The 12152-nt window shown below is 35.9% G+C and overlaps 1 protein-coding gene across 3 annotated transcripts in view; it reads right to left on the reverse strand.

Annotated features, from left to right (window-relative positions):
- mdga1 (MAM domain containing glycosylphosphatidylinositol anchor 1) overlaps positions 1-1604 on the reverse strand; it is a 406307-nt gene extending 404703 nt beyond the window's left edge. For all 3 annotated transcript variants that reach the window (XM_073920291.1, XM_073920290.1, XM_073920292.1), the window contains exon 1: positions 1071-1604. The gene's annotated coding sequence lies outside the window, so the exon portion shown is untranslated. The remainder of the gene's footprint in view (positions 1-1070) is intronic.
- Between the last annotated feature and the right edge of the window lie 10548 nt (positions 1605-12152).

Below are 12152 nucleotides of genomic sequence, written 5' to 3' on the forward strand. Positions count from 1 at the left end.
TGTTCTTCTTAGGATAGTGACTGATGCAAATGGTAATGTCTTATGTAAATTATGTCAAGATACCTTCAAATTAGCTACCGAAGATATAAAAAGTTCTTTAAATCTGTTTTTCTAACATATATTTGAAGATAAAACTTAAATATAAAAACTGCAACAATATAATTAACTAAATGGTTATAGGTTAAAGTCCATACCACTCTGGGCTGAGCTACATGTCAAGACATAAATGTACATAGCCTTGGTACCTTATTTTCCTCCAAAGGGTCCATTTTAATCACCTGATGGGCATGCATTAAAACCAAAAGATACATATTACAACCTTTTCTACGTAAAGAAAGGACAGACCGATTTATATGGTATGGGCTGCATGTTCTTCTTACTGTTTTGCAAATGGTAATGTTTTTTTATGTAAATGAAAGTCATATGGAGCTGTTTTACACGAAGATACCTTCAAATAAGCTACCAAAGATATCAAAAAGTTCTTAAATTCTTTTTATGACATATATTTGAAGATAAAACTTGAACACAGAAATGCAAGAATATAAAGAACTGAACGTTTATTACGAGTAAAATCAGTCCAGAGCTGTTTACACTTTCTCTATCAAGCGAATAACATGAAATGATGGTATTTTTTAAATACTCATGGATGAAACAGCCTAGCAGCTAACTTATTTTTCTTTTCCTTCACAGTTCTGAGACAAAAAAAATTCTCCAGTCTTAATTTCTAAGTAATTTAAAATAGATCATTATGTATTTAAGCTTAATAGAACGTCAATATAAGCTGTTTTATATATACAAAATAAAAGTTATCTCGTACAATGAATGTATAAAGAGCGAGAATATGCAGCTTCTATTTAATTTGAACGGATGCAACTTAAGGAGTCAGATTTTTATATTAATATTATTATTCGAGTAAATGATGTGAATAAAAAAATCCATTTGAAGATACCCGCCACAAAACCTACAGATATAGCATAAATTTGGGTGTGGACACCGAGCGCTCACGAGCATTCACATTCACAAAACCCCTATAATGAAACAGATGCACAGATATAAAGTAGCGCTTCTACCTTCCTCTGCGCGAGCTCAGCCTGTAGATCGCTGCCTTCCCAGAAAAAAAAAAAGAAATAATCCCCTTTTTTTTAAAAAAAAAAAAGCAAGGACTTTCAGCAGATAGGCAGGAGTTCCAGGTGTTTAGTTAGTTGCGTGTTCGGCACCGATGTCTCTCCGTGCAGAAAATCAAGACAAAATTCCAACACATTTCATCCAAGCAACTTCAGCTGAGCTCAAACTCTGCACGCATCCAAGAGAAGAGGCGTCTTGATGGGAAGCAGGAGTCCGATGCTGTGTGTGTGAAAGAGTGAGTGTGTGAAACTCTTGTCCTGTGATGTTCTCCTATCAGATGTGTGTGTGTGCTCATCGATGGCTCTCTCCAGAGTGAGGCGGATGGAGAGCTCGCGCGCACAGATCTCTCCGGCTGATGCGCGCCTGATATCTCAACAGTGTCTGCGTAAAAGCGCGTCCAGCGCTGGTCTCCGTAATGAGTGGCTTTATCAGAAGGGACCGGTGTCTAAACTGTATAAACTCTGGGCTTTTTTTCCAATAGTATTTTGGTGGAATCTCCAGCCAATTAAAGCCGCGCAGCTGCGAGCGGAGGACTCGCCCCGGATCCCGAAGGACCAATTAAATAAGAAAGAGGGAGGTAAAAAAAAATAAAAAAAATCACAATGTCTCTCTCACCCCTCCTCTTTATTCCCCTCTCTCCTCCTCTGGCTTTCTACTCCATCTCTTCTTCCATCAGTTTCTCTGTGTCTGTCGTCACTGATGGTGCGGACACTTTTTGAAGTGAAGCGCGCCGCCTATGGTGACCGATAGGAGGCGTGTTTGAGCTAATTATAATTCCGGAGCGCGCGCTCGCTGTAACCCTTGCCCATGTTCATCATGAAAAAACTAAGCGTGCGTTAGGTCAGAAATCGATTAAAATATCGATATAAAGTTTTTTCAAGGCATCATGCATGTGGTCTGATTTTGTCTTGGTGAATCTGTCTAAACAATAAGAAACAAAACTTAGTTATATATTAAAATGCTTAGATTTAGGAAATATTTATTAATCAGTTTAACATTAGTTTTTTTATTTTTAAATTGTTTTTATTTATTAATTTGCATTACTTTTAATAGAAGCTCGAAACAGTTATGGGACATTAGCATGAAAATAATTTTACTGCACTGGAAAAGCATGACAGCAAATGTTTTTTATGTCACTATCAGGTTAATCTAATTGTTTTAACATTTTGTTGTTGTTGTTGTTGTTGTTGTTGTTGTTGTTGTTGTTGTTGTTGTTGTTGTTGTTGTTGTTGTTGTTGTTGTTAAAAAAAAGTTTAATTCAATTAAACTAATTAAGGGAGCAATTTTTCTTTTACAGGATGAGTTAAAAAAAAACCTGATAAATTTCTTTATGTATTTGTATCTCAGTAAAATCAGTAAAATCTAGATTACACATCTTGATGTATATTCAGTTTTATATCTATTTTATAAACATTTATTTATTCAACTTTTGTATTTCATTTATTGCAAACGTGTTTGTCTTTTAAATAATATTTTTACAGTTGGTCAGAATTATTAGCCCCCGTTTATTCCCCCCCCCCCCCCCCCCCCCAATTTCTGTTTAACAGAGAAGATTTTTCAACACATTTCTAAACATAAAAGTTTTATTAACTCATCTGTAATAACTGATTTACTTTATGTTTGTCATGATGACAGTACATAATATTTGACTTGATATTTTTCTATACACTTCTATACAGCTTAAAGGGACATTTAAAGGCTTAAGTAGGCAAAAAAAGGTTAATTAGGTAGCTTAGGGTAATTAGGCAAGTTATTGTATAATGATGGTTTGTTCTGTAGACTATCGAAAAAAATTAGCTTAAAGGAGCTAATCATTTTGACCTTAAAATGGTGTTTAATAAATTAAAAATTGCTTTTATTCTAGCTGAAATAAAACAAATAAGACTTTCTCTAAAAAATATATATATATTATCAGACATACTGTGAAAATGTCCTTGCTCAGTTAAACATCATTGAAGAAATATTTAAAAAAGAAAAAAAAAAATCAAAGGGGGGCGAATAATTCTGACTTCAACTGTATGCTTCAAGTAATATATTCTCTCATTTTTGGGATGAAAATGTCCTCATGCTTTTACATGCAGTATTTACATAGAAATAAATTCTACAAATAGTTTAAGACTATCAGTTTTTTTATGGTGATTTTTTTTTTATATATATATATATTTATGATCAAAGACCCATTTTTAACAATTACATTTTACGACAATTCTATACAAGTAAATGGAAAAGATCATTAGCACGGATCATGTGCACATTGCAGTCTGTATCGCAGCATGAACATATCATCATCATCAAAAAATCAATCTATTAAACCACTAACCATAACTGTCATGTACTGTAAAACAGTTTTGTTGCTTAGCCTGCATTAAATGGCAGAGGTAAAAGTAACTAAAGTTGAGATTATAACTCAGAAAAACACCTTGAGGTGCCTGAAACAAGCTTTTGGATGTCATTCATAAAATGTTCCATCTATCTGACAGATATTACTGAAATACAGACTGAACTACAGGTTTTCAGAGAAACCGTGCCTCTATAAAAGCATAAAACACCAAAAAGGAACCGTTTCTCTCATAAAAGAGAGGTAGTGGCACATTTTTAGCCCATTCACACTGAGCAATGCTTTTTAGCCTATCAGAAACACTTGCTGATCCGTCAATCATTCTGTATCTTGGCTGACCTGTCTTTAGGGGACGGGGTTTTGTAAAGAAGGCGTGTCACTCAGAAACCGTTTAAATCATCAAGATTAAAAGCAATGCAAAGAGCGTAATTACTTTAAAATATACAGTTGAAGTCAGAATTATTAGCCCCTCTGTTTATTTTTTCCACAATTTGTTTAACGGAGAGAAAAAAAAATTTCAACATTTCTAAACATAATAGTTTTGATAACTTATTTCTAATAACTGATTTATTTTATCTTTGCCATGATGACAGTAAATAATATTTGACTAGATATTTTTCAAGAAACTTCTATGCAGCTTAAAGTGACATTTAAAGGCTTAACTAGGTTAATTAGGTTAACTAGGCTAGGGTAATTAGGCAAATTATTGTGTAACGATGCTTTTTTTGTAGACTATTGAAAAAATATATAGCTTAAAGGGGCCAATAATTTTGACCTGAAAATGTTTTTTAAAAAATTAAAGCTGCTTTTATTCTAGCTGAAATAAAACAAATAAGACTTTCTCCAGAAGAAAATATATTATCAGACATACTGTGAAAATTTCTTTGCTCTGTTAAACATCATTTAGGAAATATAAAAAAAGGGGGGGGGCAAATAACCCTGACTTCAACTGTATGTCTTTTTAATTTAGTATTTTATTTTTTAGTAAATGGGGCGTAGCGTTGATGCAGTGGGTAGCACGATCACCTTACAGCAAGAAGGTCGCTAGTTCGAGCTCCAATAATTGGAGGGGTTTAATTGCTCTTAAAATACATCAGTACATTCGTTCTTCAATTTTTATTGAATTGTCTTTAGAGAGCAGGGACTTTGGGAAGGTCGGTAGGTTACTTTTATTTTATTATTAAGTTGGAATGAAACATTAGAAATTCAGATTTTTTAATATTTTTAATGAATCACCATAACAGCAGTGCAACTAACATGCTAATAAAATACAAAAACAATCTTTAAAAATAATAATAAATAAAATAATAATAAAGCAACAAGATTGTGTGGTCTAGTTTATGTGCAAATGGCATAGAAATGTCACAAAAGCCTTTTTGAAGTGCTCATAAAAGTGACGGAAGAAAAACTGTCAATAATTCAGCTTTTTTGATGACTTGTTATTTGGAGTGAAGAGGGTGTAATACTTGGATAAAAAGTCAGAAAATCTGATTTATTCCTAAATTTAATATTTACTTATTCCTAACTTTAATATCCTTAATTTCATAATATTATTTATTTATGTCTTTTAACAGCTATAATGCATAATTAAATAAAGGGTTTGTACTTATGATATATTACTTGTTATTATTTTAAAATGGTCATAAAGGAGTGACAAAGTCAGAAACAACTGCCTATCAACCATTCTGCTTTTCTTTTCTTTTTTTGCTGAACTCTTTTTACAGGCCAGATTTTTGCACAGAGAGCACCTCCTCATAAAAGCATCACAAATTAGAAAAACACTACATGTTTGCTTTTTACATTGATGAATGCTTTTATAACCTGTCAGAATCACTTCAATCAATCAGTCAGTAATTTGGCTGACCTGTGTAGAGGCCGGGGTTTTGTAAAGGCGTGTCACTCAGAAATTCACAAATCATTTAAATCATCAAAAATAATTTAAATCAATACAACAGAACATGGCAGTAATTAGTTTTAAAAACATTAATCCCATTCATTTTTAATTTTGTACTTGTACAGACGGGTGTCACGGTGGCGCAGTGGGTAGCACGATCGCCTCACAGCAAGAAGGTCGCTGGTTCGAGCCCTAACTAGGCCAGATGGCATTTCTGTGTGGTGTTTGCATGTTCTCCCTGTGTTGGTGTGGGTTTCCTCTGGGTGCTCCGGTTTCCCCAACAGTTCAAAGACATGCGCTACAGGTGAGCTGAATAAACTAAATTGACCGTAGAGTATGTGTGTAATAGCAAGAGTGTATGGGTGTTCTCAGTGTTGTGTTGTGGCTGGAAGGGCATCCGTAAAACATATGCTGGATATATTGGTGGTTCAATCCACTGTGGCGACCGCTGATTAATAAAGGGAATAAGCTGAAAATAAAATGAATGAAGTTTATCAGACAGATCTTCCCATCAATCATTCAAACATTTTCATGCATACCTCTCTATGGAGGACAGAGTTTTGCACAGTGTGTCTCCTAATTTTTACTTTAAAACATATTACTGTTTTTCATTTGTTATTGTGTATTTTTGTACAGAAACACCTGCCTGCCAATCATTCTGCTTTTTATTTTCTCATTTTGCTGACCTCTCTTTGCAGGACAGAGTTTGGCACAGAGAGTGTGTCGCTTCAAAAAAGCATCAGAAATTAGTCAAATTCTGCATGTTCACTTTTCACATTAAGCAAGGTTTTTTTTGGCCAATTAGAATCAGTTGCTGATCTGTCAATCATTATATATTTTTGCTGACCTGTCTAAAGGCTGTTTTTTTTTTTTTTCAAAGGTGGTGTGGCACTCAAAAATCATTTAAATAATCAAAAGTGAAAAGCAACAAAAAGAACATGGCCGTCATTACTTTAAAACATTAATGTTTTTCATTTGTAATTGTGTATTTGTACAGAAACACCTGCCTGCCAATCATTCTGCTTTTAATTTTTTTTCATTTTGCTGATCTCTCTTTGAAGGCCAGAGTTTGGCACAGAGAGTGTTTCGCTTCATAAAAGCATTAGAAATTAGTAAAATACAATATGTTTGCTTTTCAGATCAGAAACATTTGTTGATCTGTCAATCATTCTGTGTTTTTGCTGACCTGTCTAAAAACTATTGAAATCATCTAAAGTGAAAAGCAATACAAAGAACATGGCCATAATTATTCATTCATTCATTTTCTTGTTGGCTTAGTCCCTTTATTAATTCGCGGTCGCCACAGCGGAATGAACCGCCAACTTATCCAGCAAGTTTTTACGGAGCGGATGCCCTTCCAGCCACAACCCATCTCTAGGAATGCGAGTACACATGGGAAAGCTAGGTTGCTGCCAGAAATGGTGTTAGTGAGACCAGCAGGGGGCGCTCAACCTGCAGTCTGTGTGGGTCCTAATGCCCCAGTATATTGATGGGGACTCTATACCAGAGATGCCCAAACTATGGCCTATGGTAACCTTTGATTTGACCCACTATGCCATCTAAGAAGAGATGGAGAATGTTTCAATTAAATTCTGTAAATTAATAATTTTCTGTTTAAATGTACATGTTCACCCGACAATGCAGAGTTTGATGAGCAAATTAAGGCGAAGATAGATTCTGCTTGACTAGTGTATTTAACATTGAACTCAACTGTTACAAATGTGATTATGTTTGTATTGCAATAACTTATTATTTAAAAAGTTATACTACATTAGATATTACAATTTAAAGTGATTGTTTTCTAATATTATTTAGAAATATTATGAAATAAATTAGGAAACTACCCATTGCAAATACAATGTAATATATTCTTGTTACCTTCGGCCCACGGTTGTCAATGATATTTGGTTTTTGGCCCTTCACACGAAAAAGTTTGGGCACCCCTGCTCTATACTGTCAGTAGCTATGTTTCCATCCAAAGTTGTAAATAAAATTTATGCACATAACTGGAATATCGCATTAAAGACGTGCAAATAAATCAGCGTTTCCATCCAACGGGTCAAAGAGAACAAAATAATCACATCCTGATTAACTGGCGCCAAATATCAACAGTAAAAATGGAATTTACAGCAGGAGAAGCTGCACGAATCTTTCCTATATTTAATAAATGACTTGCCCCTCAGAAGACAGTATGCCGACATGCAATGAATGCATGGCAGTGTTTGAAGGCGTGAGACACAGAGCACAGATGCTCTTGGCACTTTTGGAGGTAATTAACAATATAAAAACAGTAATACTGGCATTTTAGAATGGCCAAAACAACATTTCAGATGTTTTACAATGTGCTCAGCCTGGTTTGTCCATTCACACACATTTTTATGATCAGGTGATCTCTTATAATAAAATCACATGACTTTTTTTTTAAAGAACATACTGGAATTTGTTTGGTAAAACGTGTTTCCATGGCAGTTTATGCGCATATTTTCTTATCGAAAAGAAGTTTATCCTACTCAGTTATGCGCATGTTTTTTTACACTAATGTGCATCTAGTTGTTTTCATCAACTGTTTATCCAAAATGCACATAAAAATAGGGGGAAGGAAATTTAGCAAGTGAGCGCAATCTTTCAGATAAGATGTTAAATAAAGGTTCTGACTCTTGGTGGTCGTTAAAAATCCCACGATGTCCTTCAAAAAAAAAAAAAGAGTAGTGGTTTAACCCCAGCATCCTGGCCAAATGTGCCCACTGGTCTCCGTCCATCATAGCCTTCTAACCATCCCCAAATCATAGCTGACTTCACTCTGTCTCCTCTCCACTAATCAGCTAGTGTGTGGTATGTCTGATACAATATGGCTGTCGCCGCATCATCCAGGTGGATGCTGCACACGGGTGGTGGATGAGGAGATTCCCACCAAAAATGTGTAAAGCGCTTTGAGTGTCCAGAAAAGCGCTATATAAATGTAAAGAAATATTATTATTATTATTATTATTATTATTACTATTATTAAACCGCTTTGTTACATTGTATTTGTACTAGTGCTATCAAAATTAGTGCGTTAACGTATGCAATTAATTAGAAATATTTAATGTGTTAAAAAAAAGTAACGCAATTAACGCAGTTTTTTTCTTGTTGTTGCCGACAGGTGTTCAACATGTATGGATAAGACCAAGGAAGCACTTTTTGAAGGCAACTTTCAGTATAAAACAATTAATATCACATTACTGGGTTATCCAGCAATTCCTCCAGAGTTTCATCTAATTTCGAATGTTTCATTGTTAGACTGTTGTTTTAATGGAATTTGATACCGTATGCCGAACGAAAAAAAAAACCTCAGCATTTCGTGACTCGGTGGTCCTTTAAGGTAATCAAAAATAAATAAATAAATAAATAAATCGCTGTTAACATGGTAAACCCTTAATTAGCGTATTATCTTAACCTAATCATATTAAAATCGCTGTATTGGTGTCAATGTAAATGTACTCAGAAAGTGCCAAATGAAGTCGCGAGCTGTCAAAGACAGCATGTTCCTCTGTCTTTCAGCATGAGCCTTCAACAAAAACAAATGCCTAAAAGTCGTCATCCGTATATCCCTCAAAGTTGTTTAAATGTTTAGAGATGGTGTGACCAAAGTCCTTGTAGGAATTATTCTTTGGTGTGACTCAACGCGTACCTGTGGGTGCCTTTGATGTATCGCTTGTTGCTTCTTCCGTCCTTGTCGCAGCACCAGTGAGTATGTTGTTTACATGAAGAAATCTGTGTTACAAGTTAAATACAAATTCTAATAAACAGTTACATTTTGAATTTAAATAGTTTTTGTCTTGCGTTTACATTATTTTACATTTGAATAGCCAAAATTACAAGTTTCAGTCTTTTAAATGTAATTAATTGCGATTCATTTTCAAAAAAAAAGGTGCAATTAATTAATTAAATTTTGTTAATCGATTGACAGAACTTATTTGTACAGAAAGACCTGCCTGCCAATCATTCTGCTTTTTTTATTATTATAGTTTTGCTGACCTCTCTTTGGAGGACAGTTTTGCACAGAGCGTGTCGCTTCATAAAAGCCTCAGAAATGAGTCCAATTCTGCGTGTTCACTTTTCACATTGAGCGACGCAACCGGAAGCACAGCATTAATGAAATCCACAGGGAGGATCTCCTTCCTAGGACACAGAAAAATTAAACATCAGTTTGATGCGCAGACGCATCTAGATGCAGAAAATCAGCCCCGGAACAGGACGCACTGTAGAAAAAAAAACGGCAGCCTGTCTAGATCCTCCCCTCCCTTTGCCTTACTCCGTCTTGCGTAGTGTTTTTGGGAGACCGCCAGGAGTGTTGGCAGAGATTGTGAAGAGAACATCATAGTTTAGTTGATCACAGTAAATGTGTGTGAGCGGCTGACGTTGCCCGCTGTGCCCCAGGTGTGTGCTCTCCTGCCCAGGGCGAGCGAGTGGCACATGAAAGCCGGACGCCAGTGGAAGACACAGAAACACTGGGCCAAATGAATGTGCGAGCCTGGGGAAAGCTGTCAGTGAGCATGTGTCAGTGTGTGGGAGAGTGTCAGCCTTTCCAGAGTCCTCATGTGCTCACTTCACAATCAAAACATCCCAAAAGAGAGCTATCCATGTGAATCATTAATCCCTCAGCCTATTCTTGTTCATATACGCTTAACGTTTAATAGGATTGTTCATTAAAATCTGTCATCATTTGTTAATGCTACATGGAACTTGGAACTGTTTTTTATATTGAAAAGGAAGCATTTCTTAAAATATAATATTTAGTTTTTTTCATCTGACCCCATGTAGAGTTGAACTATTAGCCCTCCTCCTGTGTAATTTTAATTATTTTTTAAATATTTGTCAAGTATTGTTTAACCAATAAAAAAAAAACAGTATTTCCTAATATTTTTCTTCTTCTGGAGAAAGTTTTATATTTTTTGTTTGGCTAGAAGAAAAGCATTTGTGTGTATATATACGCACACTGCCTGACAAAACTCTTGTCAATACCAGTTGTAAGAGAACAACGAATTTTAACTTCTAGTTCATCATTTGGAAAAGTGGCAGAAGATAGATTTTTCCATTGAATCATCTGTTGGACTGCATCCCAATCATCACAAATACTGCAAAAGACCTACTGGAACCAGCATGGACCCAAGATACTCACAGAATCAGTCAAGTTTGGTGAAAAAAAAATCATGGTTTGGGGTTACATTCAGTATGGGGGCGTGTGAGATATCTGCAGAGTGGATGGCAACATCAACAGCCTGAAGTATCAAGACATTTGTGCTGCCCATTACATTACAAACCACAGGAAAGGGGCAAATTCTTCAGCAGGATAGCGCTCCTTCTCATACTTCAGCCTCCACATTAAAGTCCCTGAAAGCAAAGAAGGTCAAGGTGCTCCAGGATTGGCCAGCCCAGTCACCAGACATGAACATTATTGAACATGTCTGGGGTAAGATGAAAGAGGAGGCATTGAAGATTTATCCAAAGAATCTTGATGAACTCTGGGAGTCCTCCAAGAACGCTTTCTTTGCCATTCCAGCTGACTATTTATAAGTGATTTGAGTCATTGCAGGCGACGCAGTGGCGCAGTAAATACTGCTGTCGCCTCTCAGCAAGAAGGTCGCTGGTGTCGGCGCCAATAGCCTAGTGGTTAGTGCGTCGACACATAGCACCGAGGTGTTCGCAGCGACCCGAGTTTGATTCCCGTCTCGAGGTCCTTTGCTGATCCTTCCCCTATCTTTGCTCCCCACACTTTCCTGTCTCTATATCTCCACTGTCCTATCAATTAAAGGTGAAAACCCCTAAAAAAATAATATAAAAAAAAAAGAAGAAGGTCGCTGGTTCGAACCTCGGCTCGGCTCAGTTGGCGTTTCTGTGAGGAGTTTGCATGTTCTCCCTGCGTTTGCGTGGGTTTCCTCCGGGTGCTCCGGTTTCCCCCACAGTCCAAAGACATGTGGTACAGGTGAATTGGGTAGGCTAAATTGTCCGTAGTGTATGAGTGAGTGTGTGGATGTTTCCCAGAGATGGGTTGCAGCTGGAAGGACAACCGCTGCGTAAAAACATGCTGGATAAGTTGGTGGTTCATTCCACTGTGGCGACCCCGGATTAATAAAGGGACTAAGCCAACAAGAAAATTATTGAAAGAATGAATGAATGAATGAACGAGTCATTGCAGGGATGTATAGATGCAGTCCTCCAAGCTCTTGGGAGTCATACACGATTATTCATACTCTTTCTACTGCAGCCTATATTCTGACTTTATATTCTATACTGGACATTATTTATGTTAAGTGATAAGACTTTTGTCTAAGCAAAGTCAGACCTTACTGTCCTAATTAAATAATTTAAAAACAAGGCATGATCATATTTTATTTGGGTAAAATAAGCGCAATCTAGAGGCCTTTACCTTTTATAAAAGCCTCTTCCGATACCAAATGATCAACAAAAAGTCAAGTTATTATTTGTGGTCTTAAAATTTGGAAAGGCGACAAGACTATTGTCAGGTAGTGTATATAAATACACATTTCTTTGGATTGTTTTAAGTATGTAGATCAGTAGTAGTATTTGTAATCGTAATAATAAAGTAAAACCAAAACAAACAAATCAATCTTCTCTGTTAATAAGAGTAAATAGATTCTTAAAAATACATTTATTTTTTGCCCAAAAACTTGGTAAAAAGTGTTTACTTAATATTTTTTTAACTTCTTGTGTTAGACTGTACACAAAACTTTAACAATCCAAAGTTCAAAACTTTTCCATTTTTAGCACAACACTCAGATGTAAACATACCCT

Source organism: Danio rerio, chromosome 13 (genome assembly GCF_049306965.1).
Source record: "Danio rerio strain Tuebingen ecotype United States chromosome 13, GRCz12tu, whole genome shotgun sequence".
Taxonomy (NCBI): domain Eukaryota; kingdom Metazoa; phylum Chordata; class Actinopteri; order Cypriniformes; family Danionidae; genus Danio; species Danio rerio.